Consider the following 16,957-nt stretch of genomic DNA (forward strand, 5'->3'; position numbering starts at 1 on the left):
TGCACATTCATCTTCTGCACATCTACCATTCCAGTGTTTAATTGCTATATTGTAATTACTTCGCCACCATGGCCTATTTACTGCCTTATCTCCCTTATCTTACCTCATTTACACTCACTGTATATAGACTTCTTGTTTTCCTTTTCTACTGTAATATTGACTATGTGTTTATTCTATGTGCAACTCTGTGTTGTTGTATGTGTCGAACTGCTATTCTTTATCTTGGCCAGGTCACAGTTGAAAAATGAGAACTTGTTCTCAACTAGCCTACCTGGTTAAATAAAATATATATCTAATACCTATTATTCACACTAATGTTAGGTTTCTGTAAAAAATTAAATAATATCCTGTGTATCCTGTCCGAGGGGAACCTGTATCCTGTCCGAGGGGAACCTGTATTCTGTTTCAATTTCTGGATTCCGTCTTGAGTTTTCAACATTGCGGAAATCATGGGGCCCTACAAGCCCTGATGTGAGTTACAATGAAAACACAGACATTTGAATATATTGACATACCTTGTCAATGTATTCTGGAAAATATGGTCTGTCCAGTACTCAGGAACGTCTGAACACCTAAAGAAGAGAAGTTGTATTAAAACCTATGACAATGTCAGGAAAATAACACTCAAAGGACTTCAGCTTTAGATAGAGAGCTAGAAAACAGAAATCCACACTGACTTGGAAGAGCTGCTTGTTATCGATCTTACTAGCCAGACCAATGATTTCATTTAGCTAGTTTGGCTGTTAGATATTGACTAGATAACTACTGCACAAGGTCAACGTTGGCAGTGCTGCCTTGAACATGTTGTGAATACGTGAACAACAAGAAGGTTTCTGCCACGACAGGTGTAGTTAGATAGCTAGGTGTAGTTAGCCATCTAGCTACATATTGTTCCTACCTGTCTCTTCCTGGGTAGCTTGCCTAGCAGGCAAACATTACCTTGCAGGGGCACATGTGTTCAGCTCTACTGTAATGTTGCTGACGATGCATTTTTTGCTAAGCTAGGTAGCTTATATGTTACATAGCTATTTCGGTTCATATAAAACGTACACAAAAATGACAAAACTTATAAACAGCACCGAGGCAAGTAAATGCACTGCTAACTTACTAGTTAGTAGCATGACCACCACTAGCTAACTATACAGACATCATGGAAGTGAACTAGCTAGTAGAATGCCCACCACTAGTTAACTATTGTTAGCAATTGGATATGTAGACGGACGAGTCGGTCAAGGATCGATTCAGACAAGGTGGTAAATTGTATGACAAGCTACAGTTTATTCAGAGTGAAGATATCTAGAACAGCGTAATTACGGCTCTCCCGCTGGTTCGTACGGAAGCGCAGACGAAGAAGAGGCCGTTACAATCAGTACACCACTATTATATAGAAAAGAAAGTAGGTTGATTCTGGAAGATCGGATCTTTGGATTGGTTCAGCTGGGGTGTAGTCTGTAGTCTTCCGCCATTGGCTCAGTAGTCTGTCCGTCATCGTAGAATCCTCTTCGGGCATTCAACGTTCAGCTACAACGGAGATCATGTGTGTGTGCGCTGGTTTTGGCCATTAGTGTAATGCGGGAGCTATCCTGTAGGGGACCCCACAGGCTCAACTCTGAGTTGTAGCCCTTTATCAACAATAGTTTGGTCACCTACATAAGAATTAGCATTTCTCTACAAAACCCTCTCTTCACGTCTCACCAGAGACGTGACACAACCTAACTGGATCCAGACACAAAGAGAAACTTCTCCCAATGGGACTATGAAATAAGGCACAGTTTTAAACAGAAATAGATATATGTATTACATCATGTTCTCCATTCAATCCCACTATGTACTAAGTTGGCTACCAGCCACCTAGGAACTTACAACCCTCATTTTACAGAGCGGAGAACAACAGCTCAAAATAAAAGTAAATGCTTGTCTACATAAGCCAACTTTTTTCCCGCAGGAAAAAGTTGTGATTCCCTCTCTTCACATCTCCAAAGAGATGTGACTTAAACTAGGCAAGTCAGGCGGAATGATCCACTTGCATAACACATACATACATCCCCATAAGGCAACAGCAGATATAATGTAAACCTAAATAGGCACTCTCCTCCTCATCCTCGAATTCATGTAGGTCTTTATCCAGCAGAGGAAACATCTGGGAAGGGGAGGAAGGGTCAATGGCTCTAGAGATAACCCTAGTGGCAAGGGAACGGATGCATGGAATGCAACAGCATCCACAGAGAACTAAAATGGCAGCGAACACCGAAATGGATACCAAAATGGAGGACACCAGGGTTTTATATTTACCAAACGCACTCATCCAGGAGTCCCACATCGAGGTATCCATCCCAGAATGAGATTTCATTTTACCATTAAGCGTCCTCAAACCTTCTAGGGCCATGGTCAAGCTACCATCGGAGGCTGCGTTATTAGGGATGAAAGTGCAACACTGTTCACCAAACATAGTACAAGCTCCACCTTTCTCCGCCAGTAGCATATCTACTGCAATGCGATTCTGGAATGTCATAAGAGAAGTTGCAGCCAGGCGCTCATGCTCCATACCGTTATCACGCACCTGGCTCCTGTTATCTAACAACAACAAAAAACGCTTGTTCTCGCAACCCCACGCTCTGAATGTGCCCTCCCTTCTGTATTTTTCCAGCATGAGAAAGTCCCCTGGCCCTGACACTTTTAACAATGTTTCAAGTCAGCTATGTTGCATAACACTTGCATACATCAACACAAGCCAACAGCAGATAATATTCAATCATATATATGGTAATGGCTAAAATGTAAAACACAGGAACCAATAATCCCTCTTTTTCACACCCCCTAGGGTGTGAACAAAAATTCAGCAATGAATCATAACAGTCACAGAGTTTAAAATACCTTCATGTCAAAAGAGAACAGCTCATTCAAAAACAGAACATTAAAAAAAAATTGTGTGAAATTTAAGTCCCCCTTTTGACACTTAGCAAAAACAGGATAACACTTTATTGTTTATTGACATGTAAGATATAAAACTTTGGTCATGGAAAACAGAGTAAAGCAAAGCAAAGCAAAGCATTATTATAAACCATCTGGTCCTCTCAGCTACTCCTATCCTGCACCAGTTGGGCTTCATGCCACCCAGGGACTCAAAACCTTCACAACAGGGAGAACAAACATACTGGAAAGAAAACCCATCATTAAGATGTATAACAAGGAACTGTGGTGGTGTAAGATTTATTCTACTACCTCGCCCACAGCATACCATGGGTCATCCTCAGTCAGTCTCATCCTCCCCTGAAAGCATGCTTCAGTATCAGCATCTCCAACTGGAGCATCAAGCAAAGGCATCATCATGCCTGAAGCCTTCACCACATCTGTAACAGACTTCTTAAAACACGGTATGATGCAAGCAGCACAACACGTCAAATAACAAAAATAAGGGTCAGAAATCCAGTAACCACCATTCTAGTGTACTTACCAAAATCAGGCTCCCACTCAAGAGAACAGGCCAGACTCCTCCACCCCCGTCATGGTCCTCATCTCAGCAGATAGTGCATCAAGCCCACTAAGGGCCTTAGATATACTACCATCTGGACTGGTGTTATTAGGAATATACGTGCAACATTGTTCACCGAACATCTTGCATACGCCCCCCTGACTGGCACGAAGCATATCCAAAGCAAGTCTATTCTGTCTGGCAACCCTAGATGTGGCCTCAAACTGTTCAGACATACCAGTGAGTGCATCACGGGGGTAATTAACAAAACGCTGTTGATCATAGTAGATGTAATGAATCCATGCAGTCTGTCTTGCATCCACCATGGCTGGACCTATAATCCATCATTCCTGCCCAAGGCCTGAAGCTCATGAGGAACCCCCACCGGCACTCCCAACAGGTTAGTGTGTATGTCAACTACATCCTCTGTCCATGGAGCACTACTTCTATGTCTCCCATGGGATGGAATGTTTTCAGGTCCCCTGGATAAAGAACCCAACAACTGTTCAGCAGTAACATCAACAATGGTCAGTGGAATTATCAAACTGGTCAGAGCACACGTACCTTGCCAGTCTCCTCTAAGAATGAGTCTCAGCACTCTTTTGGGTCCACAGATCCACCACACATCAGCCAGACCACTAGTTTGGTTTAGGCCTGTAACTGGCCAAGTGGAATTAATGGTTATGTTACTACTGCAATCAGCTTCAGGCAATCTCCCATAATCAATGCCATTACCTGTACCCGTGATGCAACTGTAATTGCCCCCATATGCCTCAACACCCCAAGGGGCCCGATGAGGAGGTACTGTAGGAAACACAAGGCTCAGAGGAACAGAGAGTTGAATTGGCCTCAACCAGGTAAAAACCTCTCAGAATACACAACCACCCCTCTCCTTCTCCTATAGCAAATGGGTGTGTAGCCAGAACAGGTCCATCATGACCAATGTTTCATGTAACTCATGTAGTCCTTTCTTTTCAGGGTCTTAACTGTACCTCATATAAGAAAGCCACAAATTGTCCCTACCAATAACACCAGTCTCAGTGCCTAATTGATCAATAGCTGAATAGTCTAACATTAATTACCTGGAATGGGATTTTTAACACAGTGGTGGCAGGTTCGGTCCAGGGGTGGTAGAGGAGTGTGTCTGGCCCTGGTTCATCTGGGACCTCTGGTTTTGGCAGCACCTTAATAGAAAACACACCCATCGTGTCTGTCCCGGTCCTTTGTAGTCCGAGGGTGTAAGTGCCTGCATCAGAGAGCTTAATAGTTTTGATGGTTAGCAAGATTTCATCACCTTTACAAAGTTCAACAGTGCTCCCAGGTTTTCCCATATCATGAAAAACCTATCCACCTTTGTGGGATCCCCTATGCTATAAGGATACCCTCTCTTCCAATCCCAGAACTGTCCCAAGTCGGTTATCTTGTAATCCCCATACGGACACCCTCCCAATTTAATATAATTTCATTTATAATTTTCGTCCACTTGTTCTGTAGACATACATTCAGCATTCCACGGGTCAGAACCTGGAATCCGCTGGTACATCACCATCTATTTCCATCGATTTCTCCAGAGTCCTGGAAATAAGGCCTCAGACAGAGAGTTAAGACAACAGCCCCATAAAACTAAAACAGTCACACAGGTGAATGTAGCCCATAATACAGTGATCATAATATTTTCCCCATTTTCTAAACATACTATCAAACCCAATTAATCAGAGAAGTATCCACCCCAGTGTTTTCTGTCAACCCGTGAGCCAGGGTGGTCAAACCAGCTGAGGCTTCAGGTACTGATTCATCCGGAGCTGTGTTATTTGGGATGTCACCCACGATAAGACCGCTCAGACAAACAGCTTCCATGTGAAGCCCCACCCTTTCCCCGAGAACACATCACTTAGCAAGAGCCAGACACATCTTCACTTCTATGAACAAAAACAGGGGTGACAGGACAGGGAGGATTTTCTTCATTCGAGAGATGGCCCCCGGAATTCTGTTAATTCCAGTTCTCCTCTCGAACACTGTTTATTGTTCGATAGTGTCAGTGTGTCTTACCCTCCCGCCGTGCGATATGAATCCGGGTAGCTCTTTCAGCTAGCTGTCACCAGGAGACCTTGGTATGGTCCCCCCAACAAGCCTCTGGGACTGGATTGAGTGACTTCACCTGCAGTTCACCTATAATGCATAAAATGCTGGACATACAGGCTTGGTTAACAAACAGTTTCTCATGTTTTATCTGATTCTATCTTTAACTTCTATGCCCATTTGTTAACTACATTTAAAAAAAATATTAGTTTCTTATCCAATAGGCCCCATCCTATCCTAGACCACAATTTACCTATCCCCCTTTTGATACCTGGCTATGCCCAGGTAACAACCTTACCTACTCTAAATAATGACTTAGGTAAGATTAGTATATTATCCTTCTGTTCTGACATTATCATGTAGGAGCGCCCCTTTAATTTCCCACATGTCCAATTCTCCCTTTTGTCTCCACTCAGTGACTGTTATCTACACACTCCGTTATCCTTGCTCGTCCTGGCTCCCTTCTAAAACTTCTCCTCTCTGCTCTCCAACCGTCAAGGTCTCTGCAGTGCGGGGGAGGGCTCATCTGTCTGCCTTTTCCCATGTTTCCACATTTTAACTAAATGTCTCACTGTTTGGCTTTATCTAAACTCATGGATTTTTAGAAAAACATGTCTATGGTGGCAATTTCTAAAGTCTTTATATAGGTTAAGTAAACTCCACTATAATTAAGTTACCTTAAAAAAATTAATAAAAAAATAAAAAATTATTCTATTTTTTTTTTTTTTTTTTTAAACAGTATTACCCATGACCACAAATGTATTATTCAAATGGCACCCCCTTGTGGCTGATCAGACCACCCGAGAGAGCCATGAAATCCGGTCACGGGTTACACCATCCCCCCACATTCGTGTTCCATACCATATTAGACATATTAAAGAACCCTTTATCCTTAAAATAAAATAAAAATCACTTGTGTAATTAAAACTCATAAAATAAAAAACTCATAAAGGTTCCATATGTGAGCGTGCCTCTTTAAAATATCATGTCTCTGGGAACATGGAAATCCCCTTAACCCAAACATTTACTACAAAAACAAAACCTAATAATTATGATAATCCCCTCAAACTCAAATAATTTGTCTCGATGTTTCATGTCTTATTCGTGTTTCTCCAAATTGTCTCCCCAAAATACTTCTTAAATATCCAGCCATTAGACAGACACACACAACTGTGATAAATGTGCACTGTCCCTTTAACATAAAAACCTCAGCCTGCAATCCACTCTGCGGGCCTTTCATTGTTCTCCATAATGAAAACAGATTCTAATGTTAGTATACCTTGACCTCCTGTTTAATTTCAATGATGTTATCTGAACAATTAAACCAAAATCAATACCCGGGAAGTACTTGTGTAAATGAATTAAAATAACTAAATAATTTGGTTAGAACACCACTCCCGTCTTACATCGACCACACCCTTCGCCCCGTGTGTACAGCTTATCTATTACTCAGTGGCTCAATTAATGTTTAACGTAAGTATGTTCAGATGTTGATTATGTAATTCTACAACATTAGTATAGTTCAAACCTCATAATATAAATCCGCAAAAAGAATTTTGCGTTAATAGAGTTTAACACTCTTTCCAACAGTCATGCACCCCCCTCAATATTCTATGATATAACTCTCATCAGCAAGCCTGCGACTTTTTCAACATTCTCACCGGTTCCGGCTCCAACTGAAACACCTCATGTACCACACTCGCTTTGTCCCCGACCTCATTCATATCGATATTAGTCCCCGACTGAATATCAAGCGTGTTTCATGCACAGGATTTGATTCTTACAAATCTTCATTTACGCCAGTAAGCAGACCAGTGGGAGACGCAATGGCCCCGCCTTCTGTTCATTCTCTGTTTGGTCCCTTGGTTCTTAAATACATGGCTTTTATTTCTTTCAACTTCCTTGTCTCTGGCCTCCTGCTACGTCCCTCTCAACTCACATTCCATTGTTTTCAGCTGGGCCCCTGTTGGCGGCCACCCCCCTAGATAACCTGCTTGTGTCCATTTTAACTTCAATCCCTCCCAAACTTTCTTTATAGGCTTCCATTGTTCCTGTCCCCCTGATCTATATTCAATTTTTTGTTCTAGGAACTCATTAAACCTCAGCTTTGGAGTATTGGGGTTCGCCATTGTGAATTTGCTTTAAACGTAATTTAATTTAATTCAATCGGAATTTAATCGTAGTTTTAATCGAAATTCTCTCCTTCTATCTGAATATAGTTAGCATAAACTTCGCCCGACGTTGATTAATACCCACGATGTATTCGAAGAGACACTATTGCTCGTACTCTGCCTTATCTCAGAGCTTCTCCTTCGTATATTCAGGTTGAGAAAAACCGCATGGGTTTGTATAGCATTATGGAGCGCACAACCAAGGGATCTATTCGACTATTTAGACTCAATATTTAAATATTATATTCAGATATTATTTCAATTATACATCAGTCATTTCATTCCTGATTATACATTTATACATGTACCTATTAACATAGGTACATAGGTACAATATAGAAGTTACGGATTTATCCAATATCCCTTATTATAATTCTCTCTCTCTCCCTCTATCTAACCACCAACAATCTTAATGGAAACAATTACAACCACATTGCATTTTAACATAACATAACATAAACAGTTACAAATAGACAAAACAGCACGTTATATCTCTGACCCCTGAAAGCCGATCCTTATCAGTGAATTTCTATCAGACTGAGCCGTACCGGACCACAGGATAAAATTACAACTTATCCCCCTCCGCGCCAGATTTGAAGAATAGTAATTAGCTATCCCCTACTGATCTCTATTCCTGATCCCTATCGAGCTGACCCCTATCAGAATTATTACACATGTCCGACCCCTATCGGTGAATCTCTATCAGACTGAACCACACCGGGTCACGGGTCCCAAAATTACAATTTGTCCCCTCGGCTGCAGATTTAATGAATAGTAATTAGCTATCCCCTACTGATCTCTATTCCCGACCCCTATCGGAACTATCAAAGACAAAACAGTGATCACTCATCATTGAAAGCTAGCAGACTGTGCTGACCGGGTCACGGGTCCCAAAATTACAATTTGTCCCCTCGGCGCCAGAGTTAATGAATAGTAATTAGCTATCCCCTTACTGATATCTCATCAATGATTTAAATCACACCGGCCGTCGCCGGTTCGTTACTACATATGTTCACGTACACTGTTATTTCGACTCGTCAGCAAATTATAAATTTACACAAGAATTCATACTTACTCGGAAAAACTGATAAAAATTTGGACAGACTATTCGACAATATGCAAAGTTTGATTTAACAGGCTTTTGCTTACCTTTTTTTTTTTATGGTGCACCTTGAAATCAGTTTTCCGAGTTGAGCAGAATTGTTGCCCTCCCCCGAAAGTCTTCACCCGTCTTTCTTATTTATTTAATGAATCGTCCTTTCCCCAACTCGCCTTCTCCACACCCAAATCAACTCACTTCGACTGGATCGTTAGTAAACTATACTCTGCTACCATTTCTGTTAGCAATTGGATATGTAGACGGACGAGTCGGTCAAGGATCGATTCAGACAAGGTGGTAAATTGTATGACAAGCTACAGTTTATTCAGAGTGAAGATATCTAGAACAGCGTAATTACGGCTCTCCCGCTGGTTCGTACGGAAGCGCAGACGAAGAAGAGGCCGTTACAATCAGTACACCACGATTATTTAGAAAAGAAAGTAGGTTGATTCTGGAAGATCGGATCTTTGGATTGGTTCAGCTGGGGTGTAGTCTGTAGTCTTCCGCCATTGGCTCAGTTGTCTGTCCGTCATCGTAGAATCCTCTTCGGGCATTCAACGTTCAGCTACAACGGAGATCATGTGTGTGTGCGCTGGTTTTGGCCATTAGTGTAATGCGGGAGCTATCCTGTAGGGGACCCCACAGGCTCAACTCTGAGTTGTAGCCCTTTATCAACAATAGTTTGGTCACCTACATAAGAATTAGCATTTCTCTACACTATACAGACATCATGGAAGTTAACTAGCTAGTTTATCAACGTGTAAATATATAACTTACTCTGACAATATAACTAAAGGCTTTTCGTACTTGAATAATATTATTTAATGAATATTTTTTGACATTTCGTTGAAAACATGTGTGTAGATCCAAACTACATTCCAAGTGATAGTTTGGTCGTTACATGCCACAAGGCCTTTCCAGAGGAGAAAGATCAAGACGACGTCTGTTGAAATGTTCCAAGGACAACTGACGTTCATAACTAGATCTGGCATGTCAGTCCAACACAATAATGATCATTTCAACATCATATTTTTAAGTTGTTGGTTGTTACTTAGAAATATTCGTTTAAAATTTAGCAGCATATTACCTTGGATTTTTATTTGCAAATGCCAGTGTTTTCAACACATCAACTAAGGACTATATTCAACAATGTAAGTAAAACCAGAAACCTATTACTTTTAGTAAAAATCATTGATTTTCTTTTGCAATATTTACTAAGCCCGTGGGTAATTTTTTATAGTGTATAACGAATATGAATTCGGTGGGCAGAAATGATTAAATATTGTAGCGACCCAGACAGACAGCTGTGTGTTATGTGTCAGGCTATTAGTTGGTTGTGTTGTACTTACCAGTACCCAGTGTTCGCGGGGTTCGACATGCCAATCAACCTGCTATCTGCCAATCACGGGAATGCATGGAACGTTCTAATGCCGGGCTTCCTGGTGGTTGGTGGAGAGGCGTGGAGGGGGGTTGGGCAGGGAGCATTGGAAGTTTAGACCAGGTTTAGACGTTGATCTCTCTCTTATGTCTGGCTTTCACAAGAGGTCACGGTTGGTTCATAGGGTATCCTTCATTTATCCTCCACGCCTCTCCACCAACCACCAGGAAGCCCGGCATTAGAACGTTCCATGCATTCCAAACAGTAGCCTGTGGTGAGTTGGGTTAATAAACCGTACATTCGTAAACTCAACCCTCTGTCTGGGGTGGACAATTGTTCCTTACAATATTAAAGCATTAGACCGCTCACTAAAGGCATCAGTCATACAAAAGTTATACTTAAATCCAAACTGGTTCTCTAGTAAATTGGTAGGAATGTCTCATCCTATGTTCAAGAATGGCCTTTTCCCTTTATTCAGATTACACCTGCTCACTTTCGGTTGTTTGAAAAGGAAATAATCTCCAAAATATCGTTATTTTTTAAACAAGCCTGAGAAAATTGGTTGTAATTTCAGTTTAATCCACCTGAAAAGACAGAACAATAATACAATCCTAATTGATTAAAAAAACATTTTTTCGAATAAATATTTAAAGAAGGTATAATTTCAGTGAATGATATCATAAATAGGACTGGTGGAGTTGTGTCACACATGCAGCTAACACAGACATATGGAAATGTCTGCTCTACCCAAAATTACAACCAACTAATTGTAGCATTACCACAAAAATGGAAGAGGCAAGTAGAAGGGAAAAAGTAAGGAACTTGTATTTCGGCCCTGTATTAAAGAACATAAATGGTTAAAGAAAAGTGTGATAAATAAAAACATTCACCAATTTAATTGAAGGACCAAAAAACGTATAGCTGTGCCATATAAATGGCAAAATAGTAGGAAGAGATTTTCGATGTACCCATTCCATGGCACATGGTTTATGAATTGATACGCAAAACAACCGCGGATTCAAAACTTCGAATTTTTCTATTTAAATTACAATACAAAATTCATGCAACCAATCGAATGTTATATATATGGGGATACAGTCTTCCCAGCTCTGCAGATTTTGCAGTGAGGAGGCAGAGTCATTAGGTCATTTATTTTGGTATTGTCCATATGTAGCTCGTTTTTGGTCACAGGTCCAGGAATGGCTGAAGAATTGCAACTAACGCTGCAGATAGCAATACTCGGTGATTTGAAAAGCCATAGTCAATCAATCAATAATATTATTATTATTTTAGGAACATTTACATTTTTTATTTACAATCTGTAGAAGCTATGAGAATAGAAAGGTTCAGTACTTTTGTGAAGCATCACATCACAGTTGAAAAATATATATGGCAAATAGAAATCCCAAATGGATGGTGTTGAGAGATCGATGGGAGGAGTTGGATGGAGCTGAAGGGTGGGACTAATAACAAGATAACCAATGTAAAACATACGGGTCTGTAAAATGTATAAAGGTTCAGAGATGATGTGAAATAACACAGTTACCAATAGAAATCAAACTGGATGGACATCAGAAATAGAGGAAGAACTAAAAACAAACTAAATATAACTATTGTAAAATAGATTGTGTCTGTAAAATGTGTATAAGATGTATAAACTGAAGGTAGAAGCCTGAGTGTTATTGTTCATTAGTTTACTCCAATTGGGGGAAGGGTGGTAGGGTTTGGGGGGAATCATAAAGGTATATTAATATATATATATATATATATATATATATATATATATATATATATATATATATACACATATATATATATATATATACACACACACACACACACACACACACTTTTTTTTTCAGCTTAATATTGCGACAAGATTGTTGCTTCCATCAATGTAATTGTCTGCATCATTTACAATCCCCCATATATGAAGCAACAACCTTGTCGCAATATTAAGATGATCCACCACTTAAAAAATGTGTGCAAAGCTGTCATCAAGGCAAAGGACACTCAAGGACATTCAGAGACAAGTCCCGATGCCACTCCTGCGTTGTCTTGGCTGTGTGATTAGACTCATTGTCCTGTTGGAAAGTGTACCTTCGCCCCAGTCTGAGGTCCTGAGCGATCTGGAACAGGTTTTCATCAAGGATCTTTCTGTACTTTGCTCTGTTCATCTTTCGCTCGATTCTAACTGGTCTCCCAGGCCCTGCCGCTGAAAAACATCCCCACAGCATGATGCTGCCACCACCATGTTCAATCTTGTTTCTCATGGTCTGAGAGTCTTTAGGTGCCTTTTGGCAAATTCCAAGCGGGCTGTCATGTGCCTTTTACTAAGGAGTGGCTTCCGTCTGCCCATATAATCCTGTCTCGGAGCTCTATGGACTATTCCCTCAACCTCATGGCTTGGTTTTTTTCTCTGACATGCACTGATAACTGTGGGAGCTTATATAGACTGGTGTGTGCATTTCCAAATCATGTCCAATCAATTGAATTAACACAGGTGGACTCCAATCAAGTTGTAGAAACATCAAGGATGATTAATGGAAACATGATGCACCTGAATTTAATTTCGAGTCTCATAGTAAAGAGTCTGAATACTTATGTAAATACTTTTTAAATGTTTATTTTTTAATAATAAATTAGCTAAAACATTTTTCATTAATTTTAGAATAAAGCTGTAAAGTAACAAAATGTGGAAAAAGTCAAGGCGTCTTGAGTACTTTCCGAATGCACCGTAACTGCCTCAATGTTGCTGGACCCCAGGAAGAGAAGCTGATGCCTTGGCAAGAATGAATGAGGATCCTAAATAGAAATACAAGTACCAGTCATTTGCCAGGGTTAGAGCTTCCATGTCTGTTCTATTCTTTCTTATTTCTATGGTCATGCCATTGGCTACTTTATGTAAACAAGATAAACGAAATAAATACACAAATTATTGAAAATGTAATTGTTTAATAAACGAGATCAGGAATTCCGAAATATTTTTAAAAGAATAACATGCAAAAATAGAGGCCAAAACACATCATCAGTTTATTTACCCCACCAACACTGCAGAAGGCCGATCCACTATTAGACTATATTTCTCTATATCAACATGTGTAAAACCAACACTTGAACACTGAGCCCAACCTCCGGTATGTTACGATAATATTTATGTTCATTTCAAAGTAGACCAATCCGAAAGTGCGCGTAAAAGTGGCGTCAGGTCTCCATGTCGGATTTCCCCAGTCCGCGCCTTCGTGTCAGTTGAACTGCGCTCCTGTCTTCACCCCACTGTCAGCTACAAGACAAACATGACATATAAAACGTGTGGTGGCCACAGAATAGATATATCTAGTCGAGGGAGATGAACACAGGAAAGAGTAAGACGCGTATGTAGAAGAAGATGCCCTGTTGGATTCTTTTTTAATAAAACGGCAGAACAGTCTTTCTGGTCGCAGGTTCCTCATATATATAAGTAACCTGTCCTACATTATTGGGACAAATATGCCTCGTCCAAAGTCTTGGATAGTTTATTGACCCACTAAAGTGGTTCGTTTACGAACATTACTATGTGGGAGCGAATCTACTTTTACGCATCATTGATTTGATGCGTTTTCGTAATTGTCAGTCTTATCCATAAAGGATGTCAGTATACTTAAGCTGATTTATTAGAAATTGCTTCACTAATTCAGTCATTCATTGATGGTTTGATTGTCTGATTGATTAATACACTTCGTTGACATATTAAACTACAGGGGCAGCCATGACAGGAAGGTTGATGCTTGGCATTGTTGCGTCACAATACAAAATGCCTCTGATGACGTAATGATCAAACACCAAACTGCCACTGGTGAAATTACGGATCATTAGCTGATTGAACTGCAAGGTGAACGGTAAGTACACCTGTCTGTCTGTTTATCAGATAAATGAGGGGATAGACAGTTTTATTGACCACCAGACATATCTAGGCTATTAGAAATTAATTGAACAAAGTTGTTACATTTTAATGAATATATCTTGTCCCAAATAAGTATTTCAACTCAGAACTGAATGTGATGGAATTAGATGAGACAGTAAAACATTTTTAAAAATTTCCCCAAATACTAAACAAAGATGTTTCTGTGGCTCTCTTTTTATAGAGTTTAATGGTGCTGAAAGCCACTTCCTATTCCAAGTATTCAAGACTAGAAGGAGCATTCTGATTAGAATACTGCAGACCAGTGAATGATGAATAGGAGGCCCAACCTGAATGGGTCTGGAGGACCAAGGTCCATCGGTGTTCCGCTGCTCTGTCCTTCTAACAGAGTGCTGCTGGAGAGAGAAGAGGTCAGCCAGGCCCCAGTGATGGCCTCCTCTTTCAGGCCCTCAGCGTTCCCCTCCCTGCATGTTGTACCTCGTGCTCCAGCCCCTCCAGACGAAATCAGGCCCAAGAGGCCCACAGCTGCCCACAGAAAGAGGAGAGACCTCCAGTCCCTGGTTCCTGTCCAGGATAGATGTCGTGAATCTCCCGGTTGGTTTAACAGCAGCAGCTCCCAGCTACCTGCCAAAACCAACAGACGCAGGCGCAACAAGGAGCTTTCCTTCACTGAGGTTCTGAAGAACTACAAGCTCCTGCCTGATTCCCGGCCCAGCAGCCCAGAGACCCTGTACCAGCCTGAGACAATGATACCTAGAATTCCTGTAAGTATCACAAGACCTGTTGTGAGGCCTAGCAACCCTCGACGCCCCCCTAGACGGCCTGTTAGCCCAGTTGAGCTGGTCCAGCCTGATGTACAGCCTTCCAGACCTGAGGGGAGGCCTAGCAACACTCGGCGAACCACTAGACGGCCTGTTAGACCAGTTGAGCTGGTCCAGCATGAGATACAGTCTTCCAAACCTGAGAGGAGGCCTAGCAACCCTCGACGCCCCCCTAGACGGCCTGTTAGACCAGTCGACCTGGTCCAGCCTGATGAACAGCCTTCCAGGCCTGAGAGGAGGTGTAGCAACCCTGTGGGCCCCACTATATGGCCTGTTAGCCCCGTTGGCCTGGTCCAGCCTGATAAACAGCCTTCCAGACCTGAGGGGAGGCCTAGCAACCCTCGGAACACCACTAGGAGAAAAGTGAGGCCCAGTAACCGTGTTTGTCCCGTTATGCTTGAGTCCCGTCCAACCTGTCCTGCAGTGAGTCTGGTCCAGCCTGAGCCTCGTCCTACCTGCCCTCTGACCCTGGAGGAGCCGGCCCTTTCAGAGTCATGCAGCTTCAGCAACAATGTGTTTGTTCTCTCCATGCCGAAAGCTGCCCAGCCAGAGGAGGCTGCCAGAGGGAGCAGCAGCCCACCCAGGGACATCATCAGGCCTGAGGCCTTCGTCCAGACAGGACCCCTGCTGGCCAGGAGAGCCCAGAGGGATGCTCCTCCTCCAAAGGTCCCCAAACCCCCGGTGGCCCCCCGGCCCAAACTGCTGCCCTCCCTGGGCCAGGGCAACGTGTCCCTTGTCAGTGGCAATGCCTGGGATGAAAGGACCAAGAAGAAGAGAAAGAAAGGTCAGCACTTCTCTTTGTGCAATGACACATTTTCTCTATTGAATATATTGTCAATATTGTATAATGTTGTTTGCTGATGTACAACCAGGAATATGATTGTCATGTTTTAATACATTCATAAATGAATTATTAATAAATGAATGTAACCTCATGTAATGTAATTTAAAGGAGCCAGAGTCCAGAGGTCTAGCCTGGGTCTGAGGCATATCCCCCGTGACCTAGAGCTGGCCATGATGAGACCCCGTCTGGTCAAGTCAGCCGTTCCCTCCCAGCAGCCCTACCAGCCGTGGGACGACGAGGACGAGGTGGACATCTACGCCCTGAGGCGAACAGCCTACATGTGTCCCATGTACGACCAGGAGGAGAGCAGCGTCAGGGGCAACAAGAGGGTGGCAGTGGAGGCCCTGGACAACATTCCTTTCAGAAGGAAGATCACCTTGTGTTATTTCATGGGGGGCCGCAGGGTCATGCTGCCAAAAGACTACTAACTCCACCCCCCTCAATTTCCACAACAACCCCCCTTTGTCCCAGACAGCGAAAAACAGGACACACACAGAGAGACAGAGTGGACACCAACAGGGCCATCAGAGGGACAGAGACCCTCTCAGTTGAGGTTAGGAATGTCAGCTACTAAAAGGCTTCTATAGACCATCTCTGTAGCAAGAGAACCTCCAGTGATCAGACTGGGCTGTCCTCTGTCTCCCCTCATCTCTGATACTCCAGACTGGGCTGTCCTCTGTCTCCCCTCATCTCTGATACACCAGACTGGGCTGTCCTCTGTCTCCCCTCATCTCTGATACTCCAGACTGGGATGTCCTCTGTCTCCCCTCATCTCTGATACTCCAGACTGGGCTGTACTCTGTCTCCCCTCATCTCTGATACACCAGACTGGGCTATCCTCTGTCTCCCCTCATCTCTGATACTCCAGACTGGGCTGTCCTCTGTCTCCCCTCATCTCTGATACTCCAGACTGGGCTGTCCTCTGCCACACTCACCTCTTCTCCCCCAAGAGGACCCCTGCTCCCTGCCTCCCCTCCCCACTACTCCCCCTAGAGTACCGGTGCACCCTGCCTCCCCTCCCCTCCCCACTACTCCCCCTAGAGTACCGCTGCACCCTGCCTCCCCTCTCTCCCCTCTGTATCTGTGTCATCTTGGTGGGCTGTTCGTGTGTCGTGTTTATTTATTAAATGTCTTCCCTTCCAGAACTTGCTTCCTGACTCTCAGTGTACATCGTTCCACCTTTACTTTTCCC

The 16,957-nt window shown here is 42.5% G+C and overlaps 1 protein-coding gene across 1 annotated transcript in view; it reads right to left on the reverse strand.

Moving 5' to 3' along the window:
• LOC116372042 (voltage-dependent calcium channel subunit alpha-2/delta-4-like) overlaps positions 1-16,957 on the reverse strand; it is a 69,159-nt gene that overhangs the window by 24,182 nt on the left and 28,020 nt on the right. The gene's annotated exons all lie outside the window — the stretch shown is intronic.

Source organism: Oncorhynchus kisutch, unplaced genomic scaffold (assembly GCF_002021735.2).
Source record: "Oncorhynchus kisutch isolate 150728-3 unplaced genomic scaffold, Okis_V2 scaffold3868, whole genome shotgun sequence".
Classification (NCBI taxonomy): Eukaryota; Metazoa; Chordata; class Actinopteri; order Salmoniformes; family Salmonidae; genus Oncorhynchus; species Oncorhynchus kisutch.